The 27,035-nt window shown below is 43.4% G+C and overlaps 1 long non-coding RNA gene across 1 annotated transcript; it reads left to right on the forward strand.

The window, feature by feature from the left end:
• The first annotated feature begins 1,317 nt into the window (after nt 1-1,317).
• On the forward strand, nt 1,318-26,763 carry LOC146181154 (uncharacterized). The gene is made up of 3 exons (XR_014700168.1): nt 1,318-1,537; nt 14,421-14,491; nt 25,907-26,763. It is a non-coding gene; the product is annotated as an uncharacterized LOC146181154 (long non-coding RNA).
• The last annotated feature ends 272 nt before the right edge of the window (nt 26,764-27,035 follow it).

Raw genomic sequence — 27,035 nt, forward strand, 5'->3', positions numbered from 1 at the left:
GACGATGATACAACATCTGTTGTATCATCGTCGCTCGTGAAGATGAGGGGACTTGCAGTACGGAGGGACTATGATAGTGTGTTTGTTCCAACGTTTTCATTAAGGATATATACGGGCCGCCACAAAGAGCTAGAGGCAATTATTGGTAGTTGCTCTAGCGAGAGAAATGAGGATTTTAACACTAAATTCAAAGTTTGATGTATCAAGTCTTGTCCTTAATACGGGAGCAGTGCTGTATTAAATAAATCAAGATTTACGAATGCATTCATGGATGTCTCTCTAATCGGTGACCAAATGGCTTCGTCCGATATGTTTTATCGGCGTTGGCCTAATCATAAAGAAAGTTCAGGTATAAATCCAGGTTTTCAGGATTTAATATCATAAAATCAGTGTACGTAGGGTTTAGGCAACGTATGGGATGTAACTGGGCAGACGCTTTTAAAAGAATAATGAAGGGAGTGTCCAATCCTTACTTTTCTGCGCAGCCAAAAATGACTAAACACTGCCACTCTAAATCAGTTTGGTATATTGAAAACTACAAGCGTGAAATAAAATGGGTTGAGGATTCATTCCTCCATGCGGGATGTCATAAGGTATGCGAAAGTAAATGCAACAGTACACCGGCTAGCTAGCCATTACACTCTACAGTGTGGACCCGCGTTGCTTCTTTGACATACAGCTTCTCCAATGATAGGTATATACCGTAGCAGTCTGGGCGTGTTGGCTATTCATGATGGAAAAAATAGAGCCCAGACAAGATCGAGCGCTCGTGTTTCCTATGTGTCGTCATTTTGTCCTCGTCCTTCTCTGCGCTGTATTTTTCCCATCAAGGATAGGTATATGCTCCTATTGCGGTTTTCACAGCTCATACAAAGCGCTGTAATTTCTATTTTGAAAGGAATTGTTTTGTTGTACACAAGCAGGAAACATAATTATGCGCGCAATTAAAAAGAAATCGAACACGTTGCATTTTTTGTTTGTGGTTTTCATGTTGAGTCACAGTTCGCTGCATTTGACTGTGCGCTGTTTTAGCGAACGCTTCCTGAAATATATTTCGAGTTTTTAAACGTTGTTAATGTCAGATATTTGATCGGAATACAGGCAACAATTTCAAAATATTACTGCGAATCCACAATAGATATTTGAAATATCCGTACATTGCATAGCTAGGCACTGAGACCCGGGTGAACGTCACTGTTTAAGTGTAATTCCAAGGTATTACCATAATATGCATGAGGATACGTATAAAATTATGGTGCAGGCAATCAATCTTAATGTCAGTTTTAGACTCATAGATTCGATAAAAAGCTACAGTTCGCTCTTCGAAACAGAATAAATGCAGGTGGAAAGACATATTTGTAGAACTGGCAAGGGCTTTGGTATTTCATGTGGGCAAATCTAATCCGCTAATAAGATATTATCGTTCTATAAAGTTGGAGAAAGATTGCTTTCATAGGGCCGCTATAGATTAGGACAACGCAATGAAATTTCTTTTGCTAAACTGGATTCAACTGGTAGCGGCTGTCTTCATTTCTCTGTAAGTATGAAATGCTAAGTGCATGTTGCATAGCCTTCGCTGCTGTGTTTTGCTCTTTGAGACTTTTACAGAAGTATATTATATAAAAGGCACTGTTATCTCTCACTCCTAGGCATCATTTCTACGCGAGAATAAAGAATATAATATGTTCACAAGGCCGCAGACAATATCCACACAAAACATTGCAAGCGGCTTCTTGAAAGAATTTATGTGCGCAATTTTGCACATTACAGTATCTGATTTCAGTTTTAAGTAAACCAACTATGCATTTTGTATGTACTTGCAATCGTATGCTATCGCATAGTTCGGTTGTCCAGAAGACTGAGACTCATATCTCGTAATTATTAAGGCCATACTGACGTACTTGCGTGCCTAGCAGTACCGCGCATCACTTTGCATCTAAAAGTCAAGGTGACGCCTACTGCCATCATGAAATAGGTGCTAAAGCTGACACCTTCTCCTAACTAGCCAATGTAACGCTCGTTCTTGGGTTCCCGCAACTCGCCCGCCAATTAGCTTCCCATCACATTTGTAGCACCTACTATGTCGCAGAGAAACACCAGCGCCGAAGTTGAATATACAACATAACTGTGCTATGTACGGTACCGTAGTAAATGTGCCTTGAATGTATCATTGAGGGTGGCAACAGTTTGCCGCTTTCAAACGAGAAAGCCTTAGAGATCATTTATGCAGAATCTCCGACGTACGCATTGTGACTGACAAATAATGGGCATGCTTCTGGTTTGTAGTTCTTGGCAAGTGACATGACCTAGTGCAGACTATCGATGCTTTTTGAGATCTATGGTGACAACATGACATCGGAAAGTTGGGAGAAGTTGCCCAATTGGATTGCTCATTTGAGTTGAGAGTTGGATAGAACTCAGCAGTTTTGGGTTCGTGGATACCGAAGCAGGCACGCTGCTCCTCTGACTCAAAGCGGTGTCTCGGTCTAGGGCGGTCGACGAGGACAATGAATGAAATTACAACTGCCCCAACCAATGTACGAAATTGTGAAAAGGTCTGGTTCATGATTTCTGGGGTTTAACACAACGCAAATGGTGTGATTCCCTAAAGGCAAAGTTTAACTACCCCATACTTCTTTCATGAATAATACATCTTAATTGCGCATGCGGTATTTACACACAAAAAAAAATTGAATAATTACACCCTGTATAGCCTACATAAAAAACAACTGAAATTACATTTAAAAGAGTACATAAGATATTAGCACGGCCATGCGAGAACAATGAAAGAATGAAAAGTAAAAGAAAATTGCCGAGGGCGGGAAGAAGTGTGGTTGGGCACAAAAGGTCTGCCTTCCAGGGTATTAAATACAAATTTTATTCTATTTTGTTAGCAGGCTTCCTTAACGGAAACTCTTTCTCATGTATACAATTGGCTACTAGCTTAATGAGTCACATTTTATTTGGAGACGCTCTGAAGTGTTTTTACTTGAACGCATAGCTTCAACCACGGAGCTGATATAGGCTGAGTTGCGAAAAACATAGTCGAAATCAGTGACAATACGTGCATCCGCGCATTAACTGTATGGGGCAGATTTCAAATCTTATTTCAGGCTGGAACAGAAGCACGAACCGAGCCGAGCTTCCTTTAATCAGTTACAATGTTTATTATGACTCCTTCATGATGCTTAGAAAACATTGCGACAGGACACCTGTTGTAGGTATGTATATGTTGTAGGGCCGCATATCGCATTCCAAGCAGCTCCAAGTGCTGCAGTCACTTATTCTTTTATTACTAGGTGCAAAAATAAAAGACGAAGACATAACCGCGCTCAAAGGAGGAGGCAGAGGAGTCCTGTCTATGGAGAAGCATGGCAGAGGACAGCTACGTTGGCTGCTCATGCGCACGTGGATATTACCGCAGAATTAGGCGCTGTGCTTCTTTACACATTGGTTATCGACTCGGTGGTTACACACATGATGCTGGTCCGTGTTGACAGGTAGATTACTGATGGACACACCATTATTTAAAAATAGCAAGCGCAAGGGAAGCTCGGTCTAGCACAAACAGGCAACACTGACGTGTACTCTCAATGGCAGACCGTTAGGAGTGGTCTTTGAAAATGTCTATGTCCTCTGTTCTCACCGACTCTTTAAACAAATCTCAATGTGGATGGTGCCTCCCCGGGCTGAGAGTAGTTGGAAGATCGCGCATGCGGTGAGTTGCCTCCGTACCCTAGCCGAAAAAGCAGCACCAATAGCGTCAATCGGTATACCGCTGGTCTTCGGCGCCGTACCGCAGGCACAACCACTTTCGTAATAAAGCTCTGGCTATAGCCCCTCAGCAGCATAAAGCGCAACAGCGAGATGAGTGCTTCCGCGTGGCCTCCATGTTGGTGGCTCTTGTCCTCTAGGCCCACCGAAGCTTTACGTTGAGCTTCGGCAGACAGATAACTGCAGAATTTTTCTCGTGAAGAGAGATAACTCAACAGTCCGGTATCACAGCTTGCCGCACTGGTCTGGGCAGGTGTCTTGGACAAAGTCGCATAGGCGATTATGACACACTTAGATTTAACTAGGGCCAACTTTCTGGGGTTATGCAAGAAAGTGCTACCGGAGTGGGGCTTTTCCGACTATGCTTCTTCAAGAGTAGTTACGAGATATCAGGTCTCAGCTGCGGTTCCTGTTTCAGGTATTTATGACACGCGAATTTATCAAGTATAGAGACGTTACACAAATAACGTCAGTGAAAATACACGAGCGAGAAAAAAAACGTAGTCGAATTACCGTAAACAGCACATGGATATTAAAGTATATTACATATATTAGAATGGAACGGCGGCGCAACACGGAAACGGACACAGACAAGAAGGGGACACCACATGCGCACACTACCAACTATTTATTAAACGGAAAGGTGGCATATTTATATGTCCATCTCAAGCATCACACTCATCGCCACAGTCCGCTCCAAACCCAACACGTGAACTCCGGGCAGCACCAACAGGAAATCAGACAAGATATTTCTAACCTCAGTAGATAAACTATCAAAAACGGGAAAAAAAAAAAAAAAAGCTTTTTTTTTTTTTTTTTAAAGGAAGGCAGGCCATATCTCATAGCAAATGCAGTCTGGACCGAAAACAGCAGAGTAAGACATTAGAAGCGACCAGCCCGAACCCTAGCAAATAAAAAATAAAACGATAAAACAATCGTAGCAAAAGCAGAGTCAAAACAGTTAAGCAAAAGCAGTCAGAACCCTAAGCCAACAACAAAAGATGATCGTAGCGAAAGCAGAGTCAAAACAAATGAAGCAACAGCAGTAAAAGAAACTAGGCCAACAACAACAAAAGACGATCATAGCAAAGGCCGAGTCAAACAAAGGAAGCAAAAGCAGTCAAAAACCTAAACCAACACCAACATTTGTAGCTCAAGGAGAGTCAAAGAAATGAAGCAAAAGCAGTCAAACACAATCGTATACCAAAGGCATAGTCAAAAAAGGGGGAGCAAAAACAGTCAGGAACCTAAAAGCAACTGAAAACGATCGTAGCAAAAGCAGAGTCAAAACAAAAGAAAACAACAGCGGTAAAACCTAAAACAACAGCAACAAAAAGCACTGGTAGCAAATGCAGAATCAAACGGGCGACGAAATTAACAGCCCGCCTAACTAAACATCACAAGGCCGTTAAAAATTCCGGGCTTAAAGTCGCACAGTGCATGCCGTCACAAAAAATTATCAAGGAATGAAACTTCATTTCTACGGAGGGATACAGACGAGTCGCTAACACAAATGCTACCCTTCTTTTTGATCATGAAGGCTTCAAGAATTTCCCGTGCCACCTGATCGCGACTCCTGCCCAGAATCCTTATACCGTTAAGCATTGGCTCACAGTTACAATCTTTGCAATGGGTAGACAAATTTAACCCGCCTCCGTTTTCTAACGATTTCTCATGCTTCCGTGCTCTGTCGTTAATACAGCGACCCGTCTGGCCTATATAGACCCCTCCACACGTCAGTGGGATTTCGTAGACCACTCCGACGGCACAGGAACAGTAAAGCTTGCCGTGCCTCTTTTCGCACAGGGGTTTCTTCTTCTGCCCGATTTTCGAGCACAAACCGCTCAGCTTTTTGGGCGCGGAGAAAACGACAGGTACGTCGTACCGGCCGGCGACTTTCTTCAAGTTATGTGCCACTCGGTGAATATAGGGGACCACTTGTGATCGCCTGGATCCCGGCTTAGCATGGGATTTCTTCTTCTTCCCTTTAATTTTTTGTAGGAGGGTCTCCACTACGCTGCAAACAACAGAACACGGGAAACCAGCCATTCGAAGTCTTTCGATCTGATCCTTTGTTTCACAAATGCCCTAATGAAGTCCTGTGTACACTCTATGGGCCGGAGCATCGATGAGCAAACTCAGCGGCTGATCAATGCTGGCTACCCTGAGCACTTGTTGACCTCAGTAGCAGGCTCCCTCTTGCAGAAGCTTAAAAGGGGTCAAGTGAGAGCTGCTCCTGAGCATCAACACAAGGTTGCTGTGGTGCCTTACCTTCATACAATTTCCCACAGGCTCAAACGGATTGGGCAAAAGGCAGGCGTCCGTGTTGTGTTCTCGGCGCCTGACAAGCTTTCCAAGCTTTGCCGCAGAGTCAATGCCCCGGCTGTGCGAAAGCCAGCCTGCCCTGTTAGGCACCAGGCACCTTTCGTTCCCTGCCAAGTTGGTGTAGTCTATAAGATTGCCCTGAGCTGTGGCAAGGCCTACGTGGGGCAAACCGGGCGTTGCCTAAACGAACGACTTATGGAACACTCAAACAGTGTTTACAATACTACGAAAAGAAACCTAGGTGTTCACTGCCTAAAATGTCCTTCTCAGCCCTGTGAGCCATTCCTTCATAATTGCATTGTCATTGCGAGAAATGCACATCAGTTCACACGCGAAATCATAGAAGCCGCTCACATTCTAAAGCTAGGTCAAAATTGTGTTAGCACACCCTCAATAGCCCTGACTAAACGCGAGTTAGAATATTTGAACCAGACGCACAGTAGTTTTAATGTTTAGATTCCGGGTACACTCCTCAGCCTCTAGCGGCCTGGCCTTGGTTGTTTTAGGTATTCTGTTTTTAATGCCCTTTTGGTCTTGTAATGCTCTTAATTGTCCTTTTGATTCTTTTTACGTTCTTAATGCCCCTTTTATGTTTTTTATCGCTCTTAATGCCCCCTTTGGCTTTTATCGCTCTTAATGCCCCTTTGGCTTTTATCGTTCTTAATGCCCCTTTTGGCCTTTTTTCGATTTTAGTTTATGTATCTTCGGACCGTGCCATCTTTAACGGTTTTTACCTACAGGCCTCCCCGTTTTTCGCTTGTTTATTTTTTATAGCCCTGCCATTCTGGCTTGCTTTGACCTATATTGTTATCGTGCGCCTTTTAACTTTGCCTTCGGTGTTTTACGCCACGTGCAAACTCAGCAGTTATCAATTCTTTCACGCCCACCTTTCGTACATATATATTGTGTCGCTCTCTAATAAAAACCAGTTGAAGTAAGAAAAACAGGGCTGTGTTGTCGTTCTCTTCCTGTGTCGTTGTTTTGAAGTGCGCTAGTTTGATTTCCAAGATGATTTACCAACTAGCCGGTTCTTCCACCCTTGGGATGTACCCTATTGTCAATGCGGGAAAAATGTTGGCAGCTCCTCAGGGGTGGCCTCCATCGGTCCCTAATGGGGCCCATCGTGGCTTTTTGGACAGTTCCTTTCAGGCCTACGTCGACCGCTCTTGCAGCACCCACATTGAGCCCATCGGGGCTGTCCTTCATAGCCCACTTTGTGCTACCTGGGGACGAAAAGATACGTACCTCCCGAATAGGATACAGACTGAGCTTTGTTGGTGGCTAAGAAAAGTTAGCCAAGGATACTTCTTTGGTGTAGTCATGAGATAAGGGTTAGTGTAGATAATAGAGATTGATTTTTTCAGCCTATATTGCATTCTATATGGTTTAGGTACAACTCGAGAAGAACGTACGGGTTTACACCAGAATCATACTTGTGGTGCTTAGAAAGAAGAATATTGTGATTTACTTATTTAGTACCTTCAAAAAGTCAATATTTAAATCTATTACTAGTGTTTGTTTAGTCAAAGACTCAATGATTATTTTTACGCAGAACAAAGCGCTGATTCTGTAGAGCGATTCCGTGTAATACGGTTTGAAAGTCATGTCGTAATTAATGGCGATTGAGATATGGTGCTATCCTTATGTGTAGACATTTCTATAAATCGTTTTTAAAATGGGCAGGAGTGAAACTTGGCGGAAGCATTGCTAACCTCATTTCATTTTTAAAAGGATAAATTTCTTTTTCTATGCCATCGCTCCTTTATGCGCCCGCCTTTAACCTAATTTAGGTGCTAACGCTTATGGCAACCCAAATGCTAGGGCAATTTCTTCTTGCAAGCATTACTGAATTGCGAATACAGGCTGTCTACAATCGCTTGCTGTTTCAGTGTGATAAGTTCCTCTTTCTTGGCAACAGGTGTCTTTTTTGCATACTGCACCGGCAGCCTTCAAAATTGTAACAATATTTTCCAGGCTTCTATTAATTGGGCTAGTAGTGCTTCGTTCAGGCAGGACATTGATTCCGTTGTTAACATGCCTCAACTTGATTTTCTTCACCACAGCCTCAGTAATATTATACTCTACTTCTCGAAACAACTTAGGTCTACATTGAATATTCGGCCAGCTCCTATTTTATGCACGGTCGAAGAGTACTTTGGCGGGATTATTCATTTAAAACCAGTGAATTAATATGGACGCTCTCATGAAGCATCATTTCCTTCTCCTATCGGTTATCAGCACATGGGAGCGGCTGTCGAAATTGCCTGTAGATTATGAGGTCCTCCCGGTTTTCTCCCTACGAGGACTGTGATGAAATTTGTAATGTCATGATTGGCCATAAAATGCAACACTTCATTTCCAGCGAGCTGCACAAGTTTTAACGTATCGACATGACAACTGTTGTGAATAAGCAGCCTCTTGCCGTCCCTGGAATTGCACTCTGCCCTACAGGTTCATTACTGTCTTTGTTAATTTTTGAAGGGAAAGTTTTATTACGCCATTTAAAGCCAAGGTCAGCGTGCTCGTTCCCGGCCACAACTGCGCATTCGTCCCATCTTCTGCACCCTCTTCTAATCTTCTGTATCTTTTTGGCGTCTTCTGTATCTTCCTACTTCCCATCTTTTTCTTCCTGACGTCATCCGAACCGTCTTGCTTCCCGTCTTATTCTTCGTGTTGTCTTCGAATGTTCTTGCTTCTCGTGCTTTTCGTCCCTTCTTCTCTCCTTTTCGCGCCTTCAGGAAGTTCTGTTTTCTGTAAATAAAGTGGTTTAAGACGTGTAATCATTAGTAACGAAAGTTTCGGTACGCACTAGATTTAAACAAAAAAGCATAAACTATCAGCAATTTTTTCCTTTCTCTCATTTTTGTTTAGTGCGCCTAATAATGAATTAATATCTTCATCACTAGAGAACCTCATGTTCTCTGTGCTATGTTCTAATACTAATTTTAAGGAGAGTGCATATCTAAGTTATTTTAAATGTCCTGAATTCTTAATCACAGATAGCGCTTGTTCTACGATGGCACTATGAGTCTGATGTCAGTTTACACGTCAGAAAAAAAACTGAACATTGTAGTTTTTTGTGCTATTTCTTTTCGGAAGTTCCATTGGCGGAAGATGATCGCCATTATAAAGAGTATGTATATTCACCATAGCTCTTAAAGATGTCTTAATCCAAGCCCTAGAGCGTTGCAACTGAAGAGAGGTAGCTGCTGAGCTAGTTGGTTGTCACATAATTACAGGGAATGTAGGGCAACACAAACACACACAAGAAAGGGAACACCACGGGCGCTTACTCCAAATGTTAAATCAATGAAAAGTAACACTCATTTAGCATTCTCGGCTTACGCTCACGCGTAAAAAGTATCAAAAAATGTTTTCTCAGCGTCCTAAATGAATACCAACGTGTCATTATACAAATAAAATCTGCTTGTTTCATATAGAAGGCTTCTAAAGTTCCACGAGCTGTCTGATGCCTTTCTCTGCCGAGAATCCTAACGTCGCGGTACCGTGGTACACGATTAGTGCCTATGCTCTACGCAATGTCCCGTTTGTCCAATATTGGAGTTTTCACAAGACAGTGGTATCTCATAGAATACGCTTGTGCGGCACTTAGAAAACTTCACGCAATGCCTCTTATTTTCTGTTGATAATTTTTAGCCATTTTAGAATTTTATCTTAGCAGCACTTTCATATCTTTTGACGAGCAAGCTTACTTGCAAAAGAAAGGCATCTGTATCGGCTCTTGAATTGTCCCTATACTTTGCAACATCTTTTTATCATTCATCGATCGCTTTTTACACACTCGTTTTAACCATTTTAATGACAAGGTCCTCAAAATGTTCTGCTGCATGGACTTCGTTTTAACTGTTTTTAAACAAGCAACAGACTCTGTCGACTGAGGCAGCAGTTAACTGTGTTTTAGATGATTTTAGACATATTTGGAAAATGGCTACATTTCCTTTTTGAACTACCGCATAACGGCATGCTTCCGTTTCTTGACCTGGGTTTAAAGTTTTAGGATAGGTGCATATGCTGGGCTTATTCCGCTCGTGCACAAAAACGTCTCTTGCCTTATAATTCTGCCCCCTCGAAGGTATTGAAAATGTGCATCGCTACTTTCTGCTTGAATTTGTCACTCCGGAAGTTCTGCATACATGAGATGAAAACCAGTTTTAACAACCAATTAAACAGGCTTGTTGAAGCCGGCTTCCCTGAGGCTGTCTTAGTGCCAGTAGCGGAAACACTTGTGAAGAAGATGAAGGGTTGTGCGAACAAAAATCAACTGGCTAGAAAAGAAAGGCCTGTTATTGTTACATACGTCCACAAAATTTCTCCCAGGCTGAAAAAGTGGCAGACCTATTTAATGTACCGGTAGTAATTTCTGCGCGCCGCAAGCTGCCCACCTAATTCGTCGCAAAACTTACGAAAGCCAAAACCAAATGGTTGTCTGTCAGAAAATGCATTGCCAGCGATAGCTGAGTGTGCCACCAGTGTCATCTATGAGACACTAATGTCTTGTGGAAAAACCTATAGGACAGACGGGACATTGCACGAATGACCGACTTAGGGAACATGCAAAAGACATTGAAAATAATTAGGCTGAGCGACTTGCTTTACACTCCAGGGCTTGTACTAATTGTGCACCACGGTTCCGCGACATGAGGAATCCGAGCAGGGGCAGACATCAGACCGCTCCTGAAACTTTAAAAGCCTTCTATATAAAGCAAGCAGTCTTGAATTGTATCAGTGACACGTCACTATTCCTTTAGGAAGCTGAGCAAATGTTTCTGTCACGCTTTCTTTGATAAGATCGATGCCTGCACTTGATATCTTGTACGCGTGCGCTTTAGCCGAGAGTGTCATATATATATGTGTTACTTTCAATTGATTAAACAGTTGGAGTAAGCTCTCGTGGCGTCCTCTTGTGTGTGTTTGTGTTGCGCTGAATGCCCTGTAAACATGTACTGCGATTGATTCACCGTAAAATACGCTGTAAATCTTTGTGTCGAATTATGCAGCTCGATACACTTTTCTTCTGACATACGCGTTTCAAATCTACACATGCCTCGCGATATACTCGGCGATAATAAATTAGTCTTCGGCATATCAAATTTTATGCCCGTATTTCTGCTTTTCCTATTTTAAACACAATTTACAATTTGTAGTTCATCCCTCACTTACTTAGTAATCGTATTTGAATAGTAATTTGCTCACTAACCCTTATTAGAAACAGCTCCTATTACAAGTCTCTAAATACTTCTAAGAAGGCTATGAATAGTACTGGCATGTTCATGTCGGCTTACCTAATATCTTTCGCTATGGGAAGCTTATTATTTTTTTTATGAAGAGCTCTACTTGTTGCACAGCTGGTATAGGCATTTTTCAGTACTTTCATATATATCTTACCTACTCTATGATTTTGCAATGCCTGCGTGTCTGCTGAGGTTTCGACTGAGTCATATACTCTCTCGTAACCAATAAATGCTATCTACAGGGTTTTGAATATTTGGGGGCTGGGATTTAAAACATTCCTATGCAAAATCTACTACACCATTCGAGCTGAAATAACGTTCACAAAGTAGCAAAATGTCGTCTATGTTGTCTGATAAGTGATTCAACATCGGTACTTGCCTAGATTTTCCGAAATCGAGAAAAAACTGTTCTCAGCGGCGTGCACAATTTTCGCAGAAGAGAGTCGAAAAGCTATTTTAACATGGTGTCTCATCTGTCGGGCAGCGAGGCAAGCGCACCAACGGCCGGGATGGAGCTTGTCTCACTGCTCGACAGATGACGCATCATGTTAAAATAGCTTTTCGACTCTCTTCTGCGAAAATTGTGCACGCCGCCGAGAGCAGTTTCTCCTCGATTTCGGAAAATCTAGGCAAGTACCAATGTTGAATCACTTATTAGATAACGCAGACGATATTTTGCTATTTTGTGAACGTTATTTCAGCTCGAATGGGGCAGTAGATTTTGCATAGGAATTTTTTAAATCCCAGCCGCCAAATATTCAAGACCCTGTATATTAGCGGATCATATTGCGAGCATTTTTCTATCACCATTATTACAATGTGAATGTGATTGATGGTGAACTATTTCTGAAAACCTGCTTGATTATTTTGTTCGTTGGAGCCTAAAGTTGCTTTGACTATTTGCTATTGCATTAGTAAATATCCGTAAGCTGATTGATCTGTAATTTTTGTCTAGCCCTTGGCGTCCCCGTTCTTATGAATCTCGATACTTTCAGCTTTCTTTCAAGACCTTGGTACCGTTGACGTCTTCACACATTGCTTCAAAGAGGTGGCCAGTCAGTTATTTTGCACATCCACGCCCTCTTTGAACAAATGTGTAGTTACCTCATCCTCTCCAGCTGCTTTCGCCCTTTTCATAGTTAATATTTCTCAGCCTACTGCTTCGTTACTGGAAGAACGCCTGACTGCTTTTTGCTATTGGCAGTCTAAACAAAGTCCTACTATTTCGGCTACTGTATAGTTAAGACTAGAACTTGGGTACTTTCGCTACTTGTCCATGAAAAATAGAATTTCTTCCCTGCCCCCTTAGAGCATACATCATATTTTTCCTGTCTAGTTTTTGGTTCAACCTCTGAAGGCGATCTTCGTTTGTTAGTGTTCCTTCGACGTTCTCAATTTTATTCTTCTTATTTTAGGACACTTTGCACGTATTGATTATGTTTGGCAGATCTGCCAGTTCTATCCTGTCTATGAGTAGGGGCTTTCATATATTTGGCGTTTCTCATTCCAATATTTTGTCCTTATGAAATATACCGGTATCCTCTCCAACAATAAACGGTCTACTTCAATCGTGCAATGAGGAATGGTATCTGTGAAGGTGGCAATCATTGCTTCAACACTAGTCGTCTTCCTCAACCCCTCGACACTCGCACATAAGCCTTCACAACAGTGGTCTTTAGCGCTAAGCAAAAGTTTCAGAACTATAGCATGACACTAGATGTCTCTCTGATTTCCGAGGTTTGTGCTACGGAGAGGGCTTCGCACATAGAGGTGAAATTTCTTAACTCACTCGGTGCCTGAGCGCAAAATGCTTTATATATTCCGTTAACGGGACAAAATATTTCATCGCAGTCTTACTTGCTCGACTAACAGCCAAATCAATACGAGATATCCAGGGGTAGAGGGGATATTATAAAGGCACCTGTTGTACCGAGCCTTATAAAAGTTTCCGAAGCAGCAGACCTGATATGAGCAATCAGGTCTTCATTATTAAAGCGTACACTGTCATCACTACCTGACGTTATTATTGCTGTCTATTATCCTGGGTAGTTTGTTGTCAACGGCAAGTAATAGCTGTCTGCAACGAACATTTAGATGGGAGGGTATCTGGTGCTAGCGTGACGAGGGACATATAGGTTAACATCAGCTGCGATTACAGCGGGGTTGTTAAGGATGCCGCGAACAGCTGCATACTAAATAGCGTAGCGTCTGGCGACATAAAAGCATTTTGCCCGATGCTGACACTGGGAACGGCCAACATCAAAACACGCGTCACACATGTGGGAATTGATGCTTTTGCCTTCAGGGCGAAACGAAAGTCTTCAGACCGAAATGGAGCTCTCATGCGTCGACATAATGCTTGATGTAGCGGTAGAATCCCAACCAGAAGAAACGTCGGCGCAAACTAGTTTTTGCGGCAGAGGCCAAAGAGAGCAGCAAATGGAGCAGTATGAACCTCGAAGCGTTATATTTTCGAAAGCGACTTGTAAGTGCGCTGTGACTTCAGATTGCATATTGTAGGTGTAGAGCTTGCTCCGAATGCGAACATGACTATTGCAGGATCGATTTGACCAGCAGTACGACGTTCGATAAATGTATATAAAACGCTGAAAAACGTTTCGTCACCAGTGTGGGCAAAGCAAATTCAAAGAAGACTCTTGCGTCAGATTCTCAGTAAAAGAAAGAAAAATAATTAGAGAGGCAAGAGAACAGTCTTCTGCTGGAGTTCCGGCCAGACACTTAAGTGACGAAAAAGGCTAATGCATTGGACTCTAACGGCGTGTGACCGCAACGGCAAGCAGAGCTCTCCAGAGGAGAAAGCCAGCATAGGTAAGGGTGGTCTTAGATAACAGTAAAGTGTCGGCGAAGACAAAATTTGCAACGACAGAAAAAGCATCGATTACCTTTTAACTGGGGTGGAATAATCTTCTGTAGCTTTTGATAGAAGGCTGCTGGCGGACCCTGTTGTCATTGTCGAGTACAGATAGATTGAATTCGCATGCTCTCTGCTGTGTGTGCCTGGTTTTATTGCTTTTAGTAACTACACTTGCCTTTTTTCATTCATTTCAGTGTGACGTCCACAGATTTTGCCGATGCAGGACGGCATGGGTCGTCCAGCTCATCCAGCTCATCCAGTGGAAGTAAATATGAAAAATATTTTGCTTGCAGCAGCGCTCATACTGATATGTAAATAAAGCCTGCCACAGCATTTAGTCTTCTTTGGTATCGACAAGGCATAAGGGATCTAAAAAGAAATGCTTATTTTGTGCTAACTTAACTTATCCTAACTTAAGGCTAACATAATCGTCATGGAACGAAAAGAATAATGAACAACAATACGATCTGTGCGATGCGTGAGAAATGGAAAACCGGTTTTATTTCTTCCTCCTGCCTTGCTCCGCATCATTATTGATTTCGAGTCATGAGATGTGGGTAGACATCACGCTAGTCTTCATTGACTACTTAATCTGAAGAATGTAACGTGTGCGATTCGCTGGTCGACTTCGGATAAAGTTATGGCAAATATGGCAGCTTCATTTGATGGTTCTAATATACCTGCATAATTAAGTCAGATATGCAATATGTATAGCCCTGAAAACACATATGGGAAGTTAACATAAAGTGTAGCCAGTCCGACTATATTTTTCGAAGACCAATACTTTGCTCGGCTCATTTAAATAGTGATGAGCATCCAGGCTCATCATGATAACTAATCACTTTATGTGAAAATCTGGTTGACTACCATCTCCAGCCACACTACGATCTCCGCAAAAGAAATACTTCACCGGTTTCACTAAACCCCTCAAGTCACATGTCACATGTAGCCACCTAAAAGCCTTTGCATCATATATTCCCAACTGACGTTCTTTTTCCTCGGTTAGGCTTGCCTTATTTTGTACTCGCAATTGGTTGGTTTATGGACCGTCATTCATTTTACTCCACAGTACGCGCTCTATCAATGCCGCTTTTAAGAAAGTTTGGAAAAGCGTGTCCCTACTAGTTTACACACTCTACTCGATTCTTCCGAGAAAATATAAGATTTTGTAACTTTTCACAAAGGCTTTGGTTCACTTATTAGAACAAATATTATCCAGTCAAAGCCGATTGCATTTCTTGATAAGCGAAGTGCCCGAGGCTTGAAAGACCTCAAATAAGGAAGTCGTCTTATAGTTTCACTTCTGGCCTCTATTGAGTATATTCACGTTTTGTACATACGACAGAATCAATCTAGATCCGTAAATTGCATACTCCAGCTAACTCTCCATCTGTTAACTCTATAAAAAAAATCGAATCATTGCCATGCACCTTACACCATTGAGCCAGAAACCCATATCTGCAAGGGTATAAATGAAGAAATACACGTTTTATTTCGGCAGTGATGTCTCCGTTGCACGGTGTTCTTTTATTGAATTCAAGAAATATGATTTACAACTGTAAGATAGGGTTTATATCTGAATACTTGGGAACTCCAGTAGGTTAACAGCAGCTCAACAACTGTGAGACAAGCAAAATGGGAGCACTCCAGAATAATTGTAGGCATGCATCTCCAGAATAAGCCTCTCTTCTTTTCAAACACCTCCTGTAAAAAAAAAAGAGATATTAATGCTTCTTAATGGCATACAAGATCGTAACGTTATAGCAAAGCTGAGCCATTGGACATTCAAATTCCTCGCCAGCGGCTACAGAGATGGTGTGATGGCGTTAGATCATGGAGGTCACTACATGTCCGCTTCAATATACGATACCGAACTTGAGCGATGTTTGAAGAGATCCGCTTTCCTGGGATGTATTTATGGTCAGAAAAAAAAAAAAAACGCTCGTCGGGAAATGATGGACAAGTGGATCTTTTTGGTTTTAGAGACATTGTGGAGATGTTTTTAGGGGCCGTGCGAATTGATAAAAATCTTTGGAGTACTTGGCAGTTTGTTAAACAGTGCTACACTCTAATGAGTGTGGTTGGTATGGCAGAACAGTATCATTGACAACAGAGAAATTTCGGTCATCGCGAAAACATTTAGTACTATGGTGTTATTGTATTCCAACATACTGTACCGAAGATCCTGGTCTCAGTGGGTGTTATTCAAGCAATAGCGACCTCGTCAGTCAAAGTGCGGTTAAAACATTTTGCTTGGTTAGGCAATTAGCCTTAAGGCAGGACAAATTGCAAGTGTAAAGAATTACCTGCACACTCGCAGCAGAGCTTCAAAAACGTCAGACAAGAAGACGCGAAAGCAGTCGCTGAAAAGCTTACGAGTTACGGCGTGTCTAAATAAGAACAGCTACAGAGAAAAAGATGCCGCGTCCTGGGCTGTCACAGCAGGGAGTGCGGCGGTCTTAGCATAATACGTGAAGTGACGATTATCAGCAGTACCCCATCATTTTTACATGCAGTGCGCGGAAGAGACCCGTATAATTCAAAGACAGTATGATCAAAAGGGCGAGGTGGAAAGGTACCGGCTGCAACTCTCTAGAACTTGGGTGGGTGGGTATCTTGCAACATTGGCAGGTGAGGCACGAGCCAGTACTTGAGAACAAAGTAGTGCACGCTACGCCCGTACTATTGGAGGCGCAGGTGCATGTACGTCTTCAAAACGTCCGCGATTAAATGGAAACCAGTTTGGCCGGATCTGGGCGTACACCGTCTCTCGAAACAAAACTACAAAAAATTGCGAGTTCTTAAGCAGAAAAACTGCATTTTTGTTTAACTTTCAGCGGCACTCCAGCGTTTATGAAGTTTGTCAAAACATAGCATCGTTTCACTGGCATCTCACCCAATTTTAACGCACATTGCGACATAGATGTTCCTCAACACAGGACGAAAAGATGACGATATTGTCAAAATAGAAGAGATGTTTTCCACATGACTGTGTCCATCCAAAACTGTGTCCATCATTCGCTCGAAACTTCTCAGAGTGTTGCGTTAGTCGAAAGGTATAAAGATGAACTCATAAAGACCGCCAGTTGTCAGGAATGCGGTTTTGTCCCATTCTTCAACTGCCAATGGAACCTGCTAATAACCAGAGTGCTAGTCAAGTGATGAAACGAACTGTGCCGCTTGGAGGCAGTGCAGAGTAGCATTAATACAGGGCACTGGGTAGAGGTCTTTTCTAGTGATGTTAATGCTGCGGTAATGAACGCAAAATCAAACGAAGTTATTATTTTTTACGAGTTGCACGGGTGAGGACCTGTGCTGTTGGACACATGAATAGCTTCGCTTTGAAGCATTTTGTCCACTTGATATTCCGAATAGCTGCATGGTACTTATTCAATCGCCACTGTGCTGGTTCAGCAGGACGAAAGTACTTAGTCCCTCTTCCGAAATTGAAGATTTCAGAAGGTGGTTGAGAGACGCCCGAAATTCGACGCCAATTCCGCACCGAATAAACAGACCATCCGCAGATGTAGGCCATGAAACGGTTGTCAGTCGGGTGCCAGAAATTTGCCAGTGAAACATCCAGTCGAATAAAATGAGCGGGGTCTCAAAACAAACCAGAAGAAAATTCAAAACTTCATAGTCGTCGGTACCGCTGACTATGACCGCGTCTCAATGCCACAGAGAACAGACACGTGTGACGGTTGAGACCACCTGTATGGCTTGATAGCTGACGTCTTTAGGCACCATATGACGTAATAAAGTGCGGCTGCGGAGTTCCAGGGCCAGTACATCAATCAAACCACGCATCTCCGCCAAATATAAAGGGAAATCCCAGTCGTGATTGACGTCATGAGAACATGTGGGGAGAACGACGAATTAGATGATGTACAAGGTTGCAGCAATGACGACGCGAGCAGTGCAGATAGCTGTCGGCTGTATACTGTGAGCGGATGCGGTACGAAGCGATAGTCCCTCGAGAGGCGTAGTCACCTTTCGGATGGAGCGGCAGAGTTTTTGGCTGATAACTGACACAGCGGCACCGGTGTCGACGAGCGCAAGAGTATGAACACCTTCAACGATGACAGGAATAACATTCGCGGGATTAAGACGAGGACTTTGAAATTCTGTCGAATACGCAGTTCGTGCCTCGCGAACTGCGGCGGTTAGTTTTCCGGCTGGGTAGCGGGTCGTCGGCGCATTGGCGAAATGCAGCGGCGACGTGGTGATGGCGAACGACAAGGGAGGAAGTCCGGAGGATCAGAGGGTGCTGTTGGAGGACGCCATGAGACTGGGAACTGGGGGGCCAAATAAGGTGGCGCAGGCCGTGCAGCAAATGCCATATTTATTCGGCGCCGGCAGTAGCGTGTAGTAGGCCCAGGGATGCCGCAGTGGTAGCAAATAGGCCTATTGTCTGAATTGCGCCATGGAGATCGTGTCGGAAGCAAGGGGGGAGCAAAAGCTGTTGGTACCGACCGCATGGGGGCGAAGCACAGGCATATGCTGTCTCAGGCGGTGGACTTGAAGTGACTTCGGCATACGTGCGACACAATACTTGAGGAGGGGCCGGCGCGAATGCTGGAGCGTAGCTCAGTGGCGCAACGCCGGACGATGAAACTGTGGGCGTGGGGAACGGCATTGAGGGTGGGACCGGAGCTGATTAAGGGACAGGATTAGGGAGGACTTCAGGTACATGCTGCTGGATTGCACGGCTAAGCTCCGGAACAAGGCCAGTTGTTGACGACTCCTTAACATATGGCGGCAGGGACAGTTGTCGCGCGACCTCCTGGCGTACAAACGCCTTGATGCCTTCAGAGAGGCTAGATGACTCCCTCTCCGCGGCTAGACCAGCGAGTGATGTATGAGGCTGGCGAATCAAAACACGCTCCTTCCGGAGCTCGTCGTAGCTTTGATACAGGTCCTAGATTTCCTTGACCGTAGTGGGGCCTTTCGCGATGAGCATGTTGAAAGCGCCGTCATCAATTCCTGTGAGGACATGACGTATTTTAGCGGTCTCGGTCATGGTCGAGTCAACGCGACGACACATATCAACAATGTCCTCAATGTAGCTGGTGAACGTTTCACCGGGCAGCTGCAGTCGTGACCGAAGACGCTGTTCCGCGCGGAGTTTTCGGACGGCGGGGCGGCCAAAGACATCAGAAAATTCCGTTTTGAAATTCGCCCAGGTGGTAAAGTCCGACTCGGGGTTTCGAAACCACAGATTTGCGACGTCGCTCAAATAAAAGATGACATTATTGAGCTTACGACTGTCTTCCCAGTTATTGTGACGGCTGACCCGTTCGTAAGTGGTCAGCCAATCGTCGACGTCGTCATCGCCGCTTCCACTGAAGGTAGCGGGGTCCCGTTGACGAAGCGCACCTGTGCCGGTGACAGGCGAAGGTAGGTGCAATGAAGTCGGCTCCGTCATTGGGATAGTCAACGTTCTGCTGCGAAGTTCCAGGGCGAGATGGGCACAGGGAACCTCAGATTGACCTCCACCAAGTGAAGTGTGGATTTAATAGTTCGTTTGAACGTCTAGCGCTGCCAGTAACTCGGGCACAGCAGGATCGAATTGCCAGCCGCAGGGCACAGCTGCAGCACGAGAGATGGGCGCCGAAGACAAGCGATGGTGATTGCGATGCCGCAGCGTTTTCCGTTCTTTGTCTTCTTTACAGAGGGTTTATTTTTAAGAGTTTGGGACCTCAAGTAGGCATAACAACGTAACAGCAGCCTGAATTCTGCGAGACCAGCCAGGCGCGAGCACTAGGTGGCTACTATGCGGCTCTAGATTAAGCCCGTCTTATTTACAAAATTAAATTTAGGTAGCGCCATGCAGCAACCCCCATAAAGTTCTCTGAACGAGCTGATTCAGTAACATGAAATGATTGCCGAGCGAGAAATGTATAGCTTTTTGTGTATATGTAGCCCCTTTGAGCTATTTATTCACATCCCCAGAAAACCTTGGTGCACAGTTTATGCATATTACAAGTTCAGCTCCCAATGAGGGCATTTGAAATGTCTGATCAAGGCATTGTGTGATATTTGATAAAGATCAGACAATTTACTAAAATGTAGAAAATAAATTCGTAAAATAAAAGTGTAATATAAGAAAAGTAATAAAGAAAAAGGTTCATTAGGAAAGGAGTGAGGTCGGAAGACGCAATCTCTCCAGTATGTTCACAGTTTGCTTAGCCGAAAAATTCAGGGTATAAGAGTGGGCGCAGTAAGGGATGAGTGCTGATTAACATACCTCAGTATTCTGCTAATCGCTGATCACATTGCCTACCTGTGTAACTCAGGGAATCAATTCCAAAGAATGATTGATGTCCTTGAGAAGAAAGTAAGGAAACAAATTGGCCTAAAAATAATATGCAAATGCCAAGGGTATGTTCAACAGCCTCGGGAAGGGGCAGCCGTATGCAATAGATAGCGAAATACTGGAAGCGGTAGGAGAATATGTATTATTCGGACAGGTGGTAACGGGAGATCCGGCCCATGAAAGAAAATAACCAGGAGAAAGAGATTAGAATACAGCGCATTTAGCAATTACTCGCTGATTATGACTAGCAGCTTACCAGTATCTTTCATGAAGAAAGTACGTAACAGTTGCATTTTACTCGTACTCACATATGGGGTTGATACTTTGGGGTTTTAAGCTCAGAACAACGCAAAGAGCTATAGAACAAAAAATGGTAGGTGGAATGATAACACATGGGAGGTGTAAAGATTGAGTCAAATAAATAACTCGGCCTAATGATATTCTATTGGAAATCAACAAGGTATGAACATGGGCAGGACATGTAGTGCGAAGAAAAGATAACCAATGGTCGCTTATTGTAACAAATTGAATTTCAAGGGAAGAGAAGTATAGCAGGACGCGGCAGAAAGGCAAGCGGATAAAGTTAACATGTTTTTAGGGGTCCGCTAGATGTAGCTAGCAAATGACCGGGCTAGTTGCAATATTAGATTGTAATGAGGGAGTAATTACGCATTGTCATCCAGCCAAGCGTAGCGATACGACCACAAATGAAAGCTATACAGCTTTCTCAGAAACATCGGAGTTAAAGAAAAATTCGTCCTGATCCGGGGAACGCACCCGGAACCACCGCCTTTCCGTGGCAGTCGCTGTACCAATTGAGCTGACCAGGACGGTCAGCAGAGAAGATAGGACGAAAGCGAATTGGCTGGTTTGTAGGGTTTAACGCCCCAAGCGACTCAGGCTATAAGAGACGCCGTAGTGGAGGACTCTGGAAATTTAGACAACCTGGGGTTCTTTACCGTGCACTGACATCGCACAGCACACGATAGCTCAAAGTGGGAACAATGCATCAGGACAAATTTTCCTTTAACTATGAAGTTTCTGAGGAAGCTCTATAGCTCTCTTTTGTGGCCGTATGGCTGCGCTTGGGTGGATGACTATAAGTAATTACTCCCTTATTACAAATTTACTCCACCTTGGGAGATTCCCCTAAACATTCGATCGATATTAAAGAATCTTTCGCGCTGCAATGGATATAATCCGGCTGAGGATCCGATAGGGTTGATACAAATAACAAAACATTATTTTTTCCAAACTGTAGATTCTGGGAATTTGCGCTTGATGTTTAACAATTTTAAAAGTAATCTTCCTGACCGAATTAAATAGTAAAGTTCGCTGGATTTTTTCCCAGCCACTATCAATAACAAAATGGAACAAAATTATGATCATCTGCTTTTCCTTATAAACCGTAAAAATTTTTCCAGGTTACTTTCAGAAATTCAACAGTATATTGTCGCCGGATGATCCTACACCATTTACTCTCGACGGATGGCCTAATCATCGCCTCGACCACATAACCTAAATGTCGAACTGATTGTTGTCAGAAAACCGACTTGAATTCAATCCTCAAAAACAAATTTATAACCTATCAGTCATATCAACTAGCGATAACTAATGCTCCGCTTTACTAGAATAACCCCATGAAACCCCTTTCTATATGTGCTGCTTTTTGGTATTCTACTGTAGAACTATTTAAAATTTATCCTTTGCATTCAATATTTGCGGAAAATGTAGCGTTCGAGACTAAGGTTCTTTTTTGGACACACCATTACTATCAACAATAAAATCATTTCGTCACTTCATTTTGCATTCAATAATAGTCACATACGGCACTGCATAAAACCTTGGGTAAATACGTGTCTTACTGATATATCAAGCATGCGTCATTAACAAAATTGCGCGGGTTGAGTACTTATGTTTGGCCCGTCCGTTTACAACGCTGCTCCCTTATACCGAAATTATAATATCCAATTTTGTTGAGTGTGCTCCAACTATGCTTGGCGTACGCTTATACGGGGTTCGTAAATGTTTCACTGATATCGGCCCTTCCTTCGTATTCATTCATAAACTGTAATTTGATTAGATATTTTGTGAAAAAAAAATGTTGGTTTTTTCGCAGTGTTTACACTAGTATGACAAACATTTACTTTCGGATATAGCATTTTTAAACCCACTACCCACATGCGTTAAAAAAGGTAAATCATTTAGTGTATTCAATAATAGAAAATGAAGACAATGAGGATATTATGGAGTGCAACACATACCACAAGGCATTCATGAGAAGACGGACGAAAAAGGCTGCTTTTTTAACGCCACACTGAAACCAGTGAGAAGTACTTGGTGCTACACCTTTTAACAATCCGCTGCAGCCAGAAACTCAGAGTTTTAGGAGAATTACTGCGGACTTTGTAATTTCTGAAAGTCACTAAAGATGCTGGCTTGAAGACGGAACCATCTGAGCGGTGTGCTGTGTGTATATTTGGTTTTAGGGAATAATCGTGCTTATTTGGCTCAGGGTTTTCAGCGTCACTTTTGCCTTAGTTATGAACGCATGGTCAGCGCAGCTAAAGAATATTCGTCTGCAGTGTAAAATATGATTTTTTCCTGAATAGGATGGCCGATACCGCAAAATAATATTTAGGCATTGGGCGTCTTTAAGCGGCAACGTGGAGCTTCTACAGATTATTGAGGACAGAGGCCCAGTGTGAATAGATAAGCTGAAGGGCGGATAGCATTTCCCGGCCCAGTATGCTAACCTTGATGTGGTAGATGAATTCATACAAAGATATTGAACCGGAAAAAAAGATATTATATAAAAAGGAATATAGGCTTGTTAGGGATGCCAAGGATGGACAAAGTAAATGCCTCGAGGCTGTCTTCTCGTGCTTACTCATGAAATCACTGACACATTTTAGGGCATGAAAATATTACAACCGCGGAAGAAATCAATCCCGTAACTATCGGTAAGATGTCAACAACCCGAGTGGCACACCATGTGCCCCCCCCCCCCCCCCCCCCCCTTGAACCCGTACGGGCAAGTTGGGCTAAGGCAACCAAAATAGTACGCATGAGAGCACCCTTTAGGGATCAAGCGGGAAAGCCCAAATCGGGCTTGTCCGTGCTCTTGCCTTTTGGGCATCATATAGAGGTAGCAAGGGCTGAGACATAATTCCGCGTCTGGCAATCAAGGATCCCTCTTGGGAAATTTTAGGGCCGATACAACCAATTTCGGGTATTGAGCAAAAACACCTAGGCTAATCTAATTTATGTTGCAATCAAAAGCTCTATAAGTTCAGCCTAAGCCGAGGTGGGGCTAAAAATGGGCATGCCTACATGTTGCCTACCTAGGCAGATGAGGGCTACTCGAGGGAAGGTCGGACGGAGCTCTGGGTTTAATGCCAAAACCTCCTGGGTTGCCCCAAATAGGGCTGCCCAATAAAACCCCGATAGTGTCGGCATGACCTGTGCAGGGCTGGAAAGTTATCATAGCCACTTCTTCCCACATCCGTCAGGCCGTCTACACAAAAGCCGAACAAGACCCTATGGGATGTAGCCTAGATGAAAAGCTGCCATGCCCCCTCGCTGCCCACAATGGCTTTTTGAGGGGTACGTGCGAGCAACTGCATTATATATATTCATACTATATGCGGTAAATATAATATGAGCCCTATTTGGCTGTCCATGGAAAGCAGCAGTGACACTAATTTTTCCGTAGGCGGGCTTACCACTCCGAAACTTCTCCCTATATTTAAGGGTGCCATTTATTTTATGGAATTTATATTATACGTTTCTTTGTTGCTCTTTTGGAGGTTTGTCATAACTATTCTAAGAATATCCATGCCAGTAATAAAGACTACCTCTTACTATTGCAAACTATATTTTAGCAGCATTGGCAGAAAATATGCAGCAGTAACTGTTCCATTTTATGAGTAAGTACAGAACTACCTCCGAATTTTTCAAATATAGTTCCACACACATCACTGCAATAAATTTTTGGATCTAGATTCACGTGAAATGTAAGACAGGCCAGATTATTACAGTGTTCGGCAAAAAATTATTTTATGTTGCTACCATATAAAACAAGGCAAAAATATAGATCTCAGCGTTTCACACTTGGTGGCTAATGGAACTTGGGCAGCCCCGAAAATGCCAGATTCAAACCGTGATGGCAACACGTTGCCAGCCGAAATTGGGCTAGCCTCCGTAAAGCCCGCGCTGGCAGCATTCGGGTGCTGGAGGGAAAAACAGACATGAATATTTAAACGTTGATTAATGGGGTGAAACCCACCTGTGCAAACGTAGGGCTCAATAGTGACTGTATTATTCTGTCTACATTCGGCTATCAGGGCCGAATGCGGGCGGTTGTATTTGGGCTGTTCACGCGGCTACGAATAAGAACCCACAGTGGCGAAATTATGCAGCCTCGTTGTGCCCCGCTGGGCACTAGATACTAATCCCGCGCGAGCCCCGTATGGGCTGCCCACATGGGCCGAGTGCTGATCTCTATATCATGTGCTACTTGGGAATACAGCCACAGATTCACCACTGTATGTTTACAAGTGACAGGCAGCGACTGGTTAGTGAAAGAGAACTGGACTGCTGTGCCCAAAGGTGTGCGTTGAATTCTAGGCACGGCGGTCGCTTTTTGATGAAGGCGAAAACCAAAGGGCACTTGTTATCTGCGATGCCTGTCGCCTGCTACGGTGCCTCTAAACGTCTCGCTCGTTTTCGGGCTTTAAACCCCATAAACCAAACCAAGCATAGGTGTAAATGTGGTCCTGGCGGATACTGAGCATATTTTAGGCGTTACGTTTTTCACAGAGATGAAATGTGAAGGCTATAGATAGGTGGTAAAAACAATATTCTCACTTTGCTTCATCTTCACGGACACAAACCATTCAGCACAATGAACAGGATTGAGTGAAGTGTCCTTTAGATGTGTGAAATTTCTAAAAAGACACATTTACACGCTAGTGAATATATCAACAAATCGGTGTGGTGAATTCATATCTATAGCTACAAATCAATGGTGACTCGTTGCTTTATATTCCGTCCACGATACATGTAATTATTTATCATCAATTCAGCCTTCACCTGTGATAGAATACTTTAAATTCAAAGTGATGGGCATAAGTGGTGTGCATAAATAACTTTTCTATTTAGCTGGGATAGAGTGCAGTCATTGCGCGCTTTTTTGTGGCGCTATAATAAATCTTGTGCAAAAATATTTCGCACGCGGTTTGCCCTGCGGAATGTTATAATCAGTTTGATGATGATGTTAATGATACGTTACTTACTTAATAGTAGAATACATGCTTAGTAGTTAGAATGGCTATATTTAACACTGAATTTTGTATTCCACAGGTTCGTCACCTGGGCCCTCCTCTCGTGTAACCACGGGAGCCAGAAAACGACCACACAGTCCGCCATCCCCTGAATCTCCGCCTGGGCATTCGTCTCCTTCTGCCTCTGCGTCTGGAGGTTATCATTTACAATTCGCAGTACGGCAGTACCCGTCTCAAGGTTTCCCGACTCAGGGCACTCCGCTACAAGATTTTACTGGCTGGGTTTATGTTCCTCCTGCTGAAGGTGGTGCGCATGGAAGTTCGCCGAGCAGGCGCCATGCTTCTCCGCCTCTTAGGGCAGCGTCTGAAAGATCCCCGACAAGTCCTGTCACGAGTTCTCACCCTCTTTCACCTCCGCACTCGTTACCAGACCTTAGGACTGGTGGGTCCGAAAGCTCCCCGCCTAGCACTCGCCCGCGTCGTCACTCATGGCCTAAAACTAATTTTCAAGGTCCTCCTTCACGTACGTTTTCACTGCCAGATTATAGCAGGCGTCGCTCATCTTCTGCTTCTTCGTGGAATTCGAATTCATTTTCATCAGATGATTACGACGTCTTATTTGCCCCTTCAAGTTCACCTTCTCCGACCCAATAGAATATTTATTTCCCTGCTGCACTCACTTAGACATACTTTTCGTAAGTACCGACAATACCAGGCATGATGCATTCTAGGAAGCTCCCTCTGAAGCCCTATCTTCCGGCACAGCCGTGTTCACCGCAGCACCATCAATAAACTTCGACGCCTTGTTTTCTCTATGTTTACTGAGCTGTCAACCTTTGTAGTAAAATAAATATATGCCCCAACTATGATGCGCATGAAATAAATGCTTTTGCTTAATTTAAGGGAAATCAAAGTCAAGTTAATATTACAGAGAAATTTCTTTTTTCAGGTTGCTTTACTCCTGTATGCAAGCTCGTGACAACAAATATCTTTCATGTAAACTAGAGCAATCATAATCTGTATTAAACATTTGGTAAAAATGTTCACTCCTTATATATGAAATTGTAAATATGCTTGACTGAAGATAAAGCGCACAGGAAGACACACACAAGCGAAGAACACACAGGACACGTGCTATTAGCGCGTGTCCTGTGTCTTCTTCGCTTGTGTGCGAAGAAGTTGCAATGTCAAGTTGCAATGCACCATCT

Source organism: Amblyomma maculatum, chromosome 8 (assembly GCF_055883805.1).
Source record: "Amblyomma maculatum isolate TAMU_Amacu chromosome 8, ASM5588380v1, whole genome shotgun sequence".
Classification (NCBI taxonomy): domain Eukaryota; kingdom Metazoa; phylum Arthropoda; class Arachnida; order Ixodida; family Ixodidae; genus Amblyomma; species Amblyomma maculatum.